This window comes from Leucoraja erinacea, chromosome 1 (genome assembly GCF_028641065.1).
Source record: "Leucoraja erinacea ecotype New England chromosome 1, Leri_hhj_1, whole genome shotgun sequence".
NCBI lineage: Eukaryota > Metazoa > Chordata > Chondrichthyes > Rajiformes > Rajidae > Leucoraja > Leucoraja erinaceus.
In genome coordinates, this window is record NC_073377.1 from 96,604,741 (window position 1) to 96,612,836 (window position 8,096).

Sequence of the window (8,096 nt, forward strand, 5' to 3'; positions counted from 1 at the left end):
AAAATTGGGAGAATTCGATGTTCATGCCCCCAGGATGCAGACTCCCCAAACGGAATATGAGGTGCTGTTCCTCCAATTTCGGTGCTGCTCGCTGTGGCCATGGAGGAGACCCAGGACAGAGAGGTCGGAGACAGAGTGGGAGGGGGAGTTGAAGTGCTGAGCCACCGGGAGGTCAGCTTGGTTATTGCGGACCGAGCGGAGGTGTTCGGCGAAACGATCGCCCAACCTACGCTTGGTCTCACCGATATAGATCTGCTGATATCTAGAGCAGCGGACGCAATAGATGAGGTTGGAAGAGATGCAGGTAAACCTCTGTCGCACCTGGAACGATTGCTTGGGTCCTTGAACGGAGTTGAGGGGGGAGGTAAAGGGACAAGTGTTGCATCTCTTGCGGTTGCAAGGGAAAGTGCCCGGGGAGGGGGTGGTACGAGAGGGAAGGGAAGAATTGACAAGGGAGTTATGGAGGGAGCGGTCTTTGCGGAAGGCAGATATGGGGGGAGATGGGAAGATGTGGCGTGTGGTGGGGTCACGTTGGAGGTGGCAAAACTGACGGAGGATTACTTTTTGTATGTGACGGCTGGTGGGGTGAAAGGTGAGGACTAGGGGGACTCGGCCCTTGTTGCGAGTGGGGGGATGGGGAGAGAGAGCAGTGTTGCGGGGTATGGAAGAGACCCTGGTGCGAGCCTCATTTATGGTGGAGGAGGGGAACCCCCGTTCCCTGAATAATGAGGACATTTCAGATGTCCTGGTGTGGAACGCCTCATCCGTGGAGCAGATGCGGCCAGGTTGGGTGAGTGGGAAGATGCATGGCAGATGCAGTTTAATGTGGGTAAATGTGGGATTATCCACTTTGGTGGCAAAATCAGGCAGGCAGATTATTATCTAAATGGAGGCAAGTTGGGAAAATGGGAAGTACAATGGGATCTGGGGGTCCTTGGTCATCAGTCACTGAAAGTAAGCATGCAGGTTCAGCAGGCAGTGAAGAAAGCAAATGGCATGTTGGCCTTCATGACAAGAGGAGTTGAATATAAGAGCAAAGAGGTCCTTCTGCAGTTGTACAGGGCCCTAGTGAGACCACACCTGGAGTATTGTGTACAGTTTTAGTCTCCCAATTTGAGGGAGTGCAGCGTAGGTTCGCTAGGTTAATTCCCGGGATGGCGGGTCTGTCATATATTGATAGAATGGAGAAGCTGGACTTGTATACTCTGGAATTTAGAAGGATGAGAGGAGATATTATTGAAACATATTAGATTATTAAGAGTTTGGACATGCTTGAGGCAGGAAACGTGTTCCCGGTGTTGGGGGAGTCCAGGACCCAGGACCACAGTGTAAGAATAAGGGGTAAGCCATATAGAACCGAGATGAGGAAAAACTTTTTCACATAGAGAGCTGTGAGTCTGTGGAATTCTCTATCTCAGAGGGCGGTGGAGGCTGGTTCTCTGGATGGTTTCAAGAGAGAGCTAGACAGAACTCTTAAAGATAGCGGAGACTTCTTTCAGATTTGGCTATTGTCTAGCGAACTCCGGGTCTGAATATTTTGCAGGTCTTGTTGCAGTAGACTCGGACTGCTTCATTTGCCAGACAGTTATTTGCTCTGACTGGAATTGAAGATTGTAAATCCAGCTCCTGGCCTCATGCTGGGCAGCAGAGGGGGTAGCAGGTAGAGTTGCTGCCTCAGGGTTCAGCAGCATAGATTTGATCTTGTATGTTGTCCCTCTGAACTTGTGGGTTTGTCATAGGTGTTCCAAGTTCCCTCACACCCCAAAGACGTGCTGGCTATACGTTAATTGGTTGCTATAATTTGTCCATTGTGTAGATGGGTGAAAGAAGGGTGGAGTTGATGAGAGAAAAAAATCTGGGAAAATAAGAGGGAGAATTAAAATTGACAGGATTGATCCGAGAACTGGAATGAACTCAGTAGTCCATATGGCCTCACTCTATGTCACGGGAGAATATGGGATGGATGGTCATTGATAGACCAGCTGAGGATGGTTGGACTGAGACACTGTCATGAGGAACCTCCGCACTCATGTCCTGTGGCTGAGATGATTGACCTCTGACAACCACGACTATCTTCTCTATGACTCCAACCACTGGAGGGTTTCCTGTTGATGTCCCTTGACATAATTTTGACCTGAGCTCCTTAATGCCAACTTGGTAAAATGCCACCATGATAGCCTTCATGCAAAGTTAGATAAATTGAAAGTCTGAGTGGGGAAGGTCGCAGGGCTGTGGAGACAGTAATGGAATAATAATGTCAGGGTGGCGGAGACATGTGGCATTTTGGACATGGAAGAGGATCTGCAACCTTTGTGATCATGCAGACATGCGCCGAATTTGGAATTGATTTGGAGTTCGGCTGCACATGTGAAGGGAAGATTGGTGGTTCTGGTGATTATACAACTTGGGTCTCAGGAAATGAAATCAGCAGGTACACAAAAAATGCTGGAGAAACTCAGCGGGTGCATCAGCATCTATGGAGCGAAATAAATAGGCAACGTTTTGGGCCGAAACCCTAATCAGCAGGTTGGCCTTCCTATTGTTTGACAGAAAGAGATGAGTTACTCCAACACTTTCTGTCTATTTTCAGTATAAACCAGCATCTGCAGGTCCTTCCTACACATCTCTGTACATTCTCCCTGTATAAATGGGTGGGATTTCCATTACACAGTATATAGTGGATTAATTTGAACATTTTGAATTTGAAGAACATTTTTGAAGAAACAAAGAACTGCAGATGCAGCATCTCTGAAGAAGATGGATGTGTGATGTTTCAGGTCGAGACCATTCTTCAGACTAATTGTGGGGGGATAGAAGCTGGAAAAAGGGTGTTTGAACTGGTGAGTTCAACTCGTGGCCCTTTTCTCCTTGTGTTGCAGCTTGCAGGCGACTGGTGGTCTGTCTTCAGGCTTCAGCCTGGCTTCTGGCGACAGCCACCAGGGGGTGCTGCACGTCAGCCCATGAGCGACTGCTGCCTTCCTTCCACCTTCTAAACATCTGTATCCCCACCTGGCTGTTGACCAAAGCAGCATGATAGGAATTCACTACAACACAAGGTGCCACCAAACCACACATTTCCAAAGAGAGTTTTATTGCAACGCTATTTATTTTATTTTCACTGCGCTTTGTGTCACTGTACTCCACATGCGGCCAAGAACATTCTTCATCATAACACAATGCCTCCTGTACGTAGCAGCAGTATCTTGGCAAGCAAAGTTTAATTTATAATCATTGCCTGCTGGCAACCGACTGTGACTGACATCAAGAACAGCTTGTGATTTAATAAACTGCAGCTTTTGCGTAAATATTCTAGCTCGTTGCACGGTCCTGTCAGGGGAGGTTTGTCAGAGGGGCCAGAGACTCTAGCCTGTGGTGGATTGTCACCAACTTCCCAATTCTAAACACCTTCAGTGTCAACAATCCCAGTGGGTTCAAGAACATCAATGGCGACTGGGGTTCAATCACAAGTTAGTATCTATGCATTTATGAAACACGCTGTCAGTTCAAACTAAAGCTTTCCAACTGTTACTAGGGGAACAAACCTCAGTTTTTACCAGCATTTGCAGTTCCTCCCTACTCAGTTTTTAATCCTTTGCCCTGCCCCACCTCTCTCCCAGCTTTCTAACCCCCCCCCCCCCCCACAGAATCAGTCTAGAGTAGGGTTCAGACTCAACCTAAACTATCCATGTTCTAACATTTTCAATCTATAGGTGTACAGTGTTAGCTGGGTTAGGCAACTTTACACTGTCTAAGAAAAAGGTACAGAAATGAGTATTTGTGGGATACTCATTGGTGCAGGAGGCCACTCAGCCCTCAGAGTCCATTCCGCCCCTCATTCAGGAAGAGATCCTCATTTCAACCACTCTTTACCTGAAAAGTGCTGCCCCTTAAAACCCCTGCTGGAAAAGTTAGAGGGAGAGCAGCAAGCACTGCCCGTGAGCAGAGTGGATTTCACTGCAGTCTCTTCTGCTGGGCTCCTGCTGGGTGACATGCACCGTCAGGCAAAATGATAGCATGCTGTAGAGAAATTGACTGCCTGACCCGCTGTGGGGGTGTCACAAAGCCCTTTTGTGTAAACCAGCATCTGTTGTTCCTTGTTTCTGCACCAGGATGTCAAAGGGCTTGGGGCAAGTTGCTGAGAGGAAGGAGCAGCAGCTGGAGGTAGGGGAGTGCAACTGCTGCAGGGAATGGGATGGGAATCAAACTGTAGAGGCCAGAGTGACTCAGTAATCCAGCCAACATCTGCAATGAGAGAGAGACACACAGTTAACATTTCAGATCAGCGACCTTTCACCAGAAATGGAAGAAATAGAAATCCAACATGGTTTAAGTTGCAGAGAAGGGGGGGGGGAATGTCCGGATCCCCTGCATCTCCATCTCCATCGTTCTGCTTCTCTCTAGGGCGTCTATGTCCCACTACACCCACACTTTTCATTTTTCTCTCACATTCTCTGATTTTGTTCCTCTTATTTATATTTGCTCCAGATGTCACGTGATTAAAAGCTCCTTCACTCAGCTGGCACCGTCTTCCACAGCGCCTGCTGTGCCTCACACAGCCCCAGCCATGGTGATCCCAGATTGATGTGGCCGGGTGGCCCACCAGCGATGGGGGGGTCGTTGTCAATAGTGACGTGGGAATGGTCCTGAGTGGATGCCTGGATCCTGTCAAATCTAAACACGTCAGGTCCAATTCCACAACAATTTAACTTTCACTCAGCTAATCAACCAGTCATTGTTTCTCCATTATTGGAGACATCAGCCAGTTTAGGTTACATCCCCTAAACTTTTGATAAGATGTAAATACTCAGGCATTTATTCGCTCTCTGTAGCACTAGAAGTAGAAATCAGTCTCGTTTGGGAGGATGGGAGAAGCAGGGGGGCTGAGGAAGGGGGGGGGACAGCAAGGACTAACAAAATTGAGGATTCGATGTTATGCCCCCAATGCTGGTTTTGTAATGAATATGAAGTGACTAAAGAGTCCAATTTGGGACCTGCTCGCTCTGGCCTGGAGGGACCCAGGACAGAGGGGCAGAGTGTCTGCAGGGGCAGTTGAAGTGCTGACTCAGGGAGGTTGCAGAGGTTGGTGACCTCAAATTGCCCAACGCATGCACCCCGGTTGAACCTCGAATTCTCCCAATTTTGAGTCTGTCCAAAGCTTCCTCAGCCCCCTGCGGAGGGCGCTCAGCATCCCCAAGGACTCGGGCTCCTCCTCCCCCTTTCATGGACTGTTTACCCTCCTACCGATCAGTCTGAAGAAGGGTTTCGGCCCGAAACTACTAGGTCTCTCTGTTGCCGCACCCGCTGAGGTCCAGCTTTTTTGTGTAACCTTCGATTCTTTCCGGCGGCTCTTCACTCTACTCAACAACATTACCTTGAGTGACTGCCAGTTTCACCATCCCCTCCCTTTTGATAAGACACTTATTATTATTTATTCAAATCGTTTGCTATGTCGCTCTTCAAGGGAGATGCTAAATGCATTTCGTTGTCTCTGTACTGTACACTGACAATGACAATTAAAATTGAATCTGAATCTGAATCTGAATCTGAATGGGGCAGTAGGTGGCTGAGGGGATGGGTGGAAGGTGAATGGATAATATGCCGGATGTAGTTACACAATCAACTGCAGATGCTGGAATCCAGCAAAACACAAAGTGTGCAGGAACTCAGCTGGTCAGACAGCATCTGTGGAGGGAATGGACAGGCAATGTGCAACATATGGTGCTCCTTCTACAGAGGGATTTAAAGAGATAGCATTGGTGGTATCTTCATGCACATGGAAACAGCACAACCCGCTGTTGTCCTCTAAGACATAAGTCATACTGACTTGAAATACATTGTTCCTTCAATATTGGGTCAGAAACCTGGAGCTCCATATTCAAGTGCCTTGAGGGATAACCTCTCTGCATGAACTACAGAGTTTCAAGGTGGAAACCTGCCACTATTTCTTACTCCTGGAAGGAGTGGCCAATAAATGTTGTCTTTCTCATCCACTCTGTTACCTGTTCACACATGTCAAAAAGAGATCTTGGCACAAATTCACTAATGCAATGCAACATATCACTTTGCTACAGATTTTATACAGATGATAAGATTGATTGCCAGTACAGGTTTCATACCGAAACAACAGTTCAAATTCCATACTAGTACACGGCTGGCACCTGGCCAGGCTGGTGTTTAAGGCTCGGCTCCAGACTGCATAGACGGGACTATCAACGCGAGTTTATAACCTGGCCAATGCAGGAGACCGAGATTAGCGATGCTGGGATGGATAAAAGCTGTTGCACAGTGAGTTCTGTGCCACGTAAACACAGCCCTCATTCTGCTCACCCAGCAACACGTTATTGACCGTTACCTTTGGATCGATGGGAAACTTGTTTCTGACATTCAAAGAAAAGATTTACAGAAAATGGCAAAAACGTTAGAAGCAGGAATAGACAACCAACCCCGCACCACCTTTCATCAACATCATAGGTGACGGAACAACTCAGCGCCATTGTCCAGCATCATTTCCACGTGCGGATTGCCTCTGCGCAGATGTCTATCATCTTGGGTTTGGATTAACTCAATAACTGGGCCTCCATCGCCTACCAGGGTAGGGAATTCCAATGATTCACCGCCTACTCATAATCCACCCTCGTTTTGTACGATCAGAAAACATAAATATGATGTGTGCTTCCCGCAGTGCGTGGAAAAAAGTTAAGGCGTGACTTGCACTGACACAAAGTCTTCAATACGCTTACGACTACAGGCACTGAGATATTATGGTCTCTTGGCATCGCAGCAGCAGGCAACTTGTGCAGAGTCAGGCTCCCAGAGGCAGGGGGATAATAACTAGCAGATAGTCTGCAGCCGGTGTGTTGGTGAGAGTGTCCATGATCTGATGGCAGCAAACCATCTGACAGAGCGGGTGCCCGTTTATCGAGCACGGTGCTGCTTTCAAATTACTTAAGTGAGACCTGAGAAAGCTGGAAGATTGAGCAGCAATTGCCAAGTTGCCAGAATAAAATGATAAACAGACGGGGTCAGAGTCGGCACTAGGAGGGTTAAGTCCAAGAAAAAACTGGGGAGGAATACAGCCAGGAAGAAAACATTTCAACTGCATTGGCCGGGAATCGAACCCGGGCCTCCCGCGTGGCAGGCGAGAATTCTACCACTGAACCACCAATGCAACAGATGATAATAATCTTGCTGTCAGCGTACTCAATAGTTGCATCCGCAGGGAATATCCTTTTTTAGGTATTATACATTAGTCATTTGGCTTCTGCAACGTATTAGACCACTCAGCAAGATTGTGGTTCATTTTCTTCCTTAATCACAGTCTCCTGCATTATTCCCCGTGTTCCTTTAACCCTTTAGTGTGCAGAACGCTAGAGAATATTGCCCCAGTCTTCAGTCCTGAGGGATGTCCCCACCCTCCTCACCTGGGTTGACCAGCATGCACAACATGCCCCAAGAAGAGGCCAAACTTGACCGACTTGGCACAGCAGTTGATTCTGTTGCCTCACAGGTCCAGTGACCTGGGTTCAATCCTGATCTCGGGTGCTGCCCGGAGGTGAAATGTTCTCCGTGTCACTATAGTTTTTCTCCGTTTCTCCTACTTCCCAAAGCTGGTTGATTGGTTTTGTGCCTCAGCCTCATGAGGTGATCCATGAAGCCAGGAGACTCTGTGATTTTCAAAGGTGGAAGGTCAGAGATTCATTGGAGGATAGAGGAAGCAGGAGGCTTAAACGATGAGCAAATGAGATGAGTGCAGAAAAGGAAGTGAGGGAGGGAGGGGATTAAGACATGGGATTAGGAAATAGTATTTGAAATAAGAGGGTGGACAGGCCCACGTGGGCATGGCCATGTGTGTAGAGTTGTGATTGCGATCAATGCAGCTAATTGTCCATGTGCCCAGTAATGTGTGCGCAAGTCAGTGCAACAGCGACTGCTCCCCGATCACCTTGGATCTTCCAGTCAAGTGACAGACACTTTCCTCAGACATGTAGTGCAATGGTTGATCATCCAGGCTTCTGCAAACAGTCGGACTCAGTGACACAGAAGTTGCTGCACATTCTATCCAACGTGGCCTCGGTGAAAGATGGAAATAGTTTTGA

At 47.9% G+C, this 8,096-nt stretch overlaps 1 non-coding gene across 1 annotated transcript; it reads right to left on the reverse strand.

The window, feature by feature from the left end:
* Positions 1–7,097: 7,097 nt before the first annotated feature.
* On the reverse strand, positions 7,098–7,168 carry trnag-gcc (transfer RNA glycine (anticodon GCC)). Its single transcript has one exon. It is a non-coding gene; the product is annotated as a tRNA-Gly (tRNA).
* Positions 7,169–8,096: the final 928 nt, after the last annotated feature.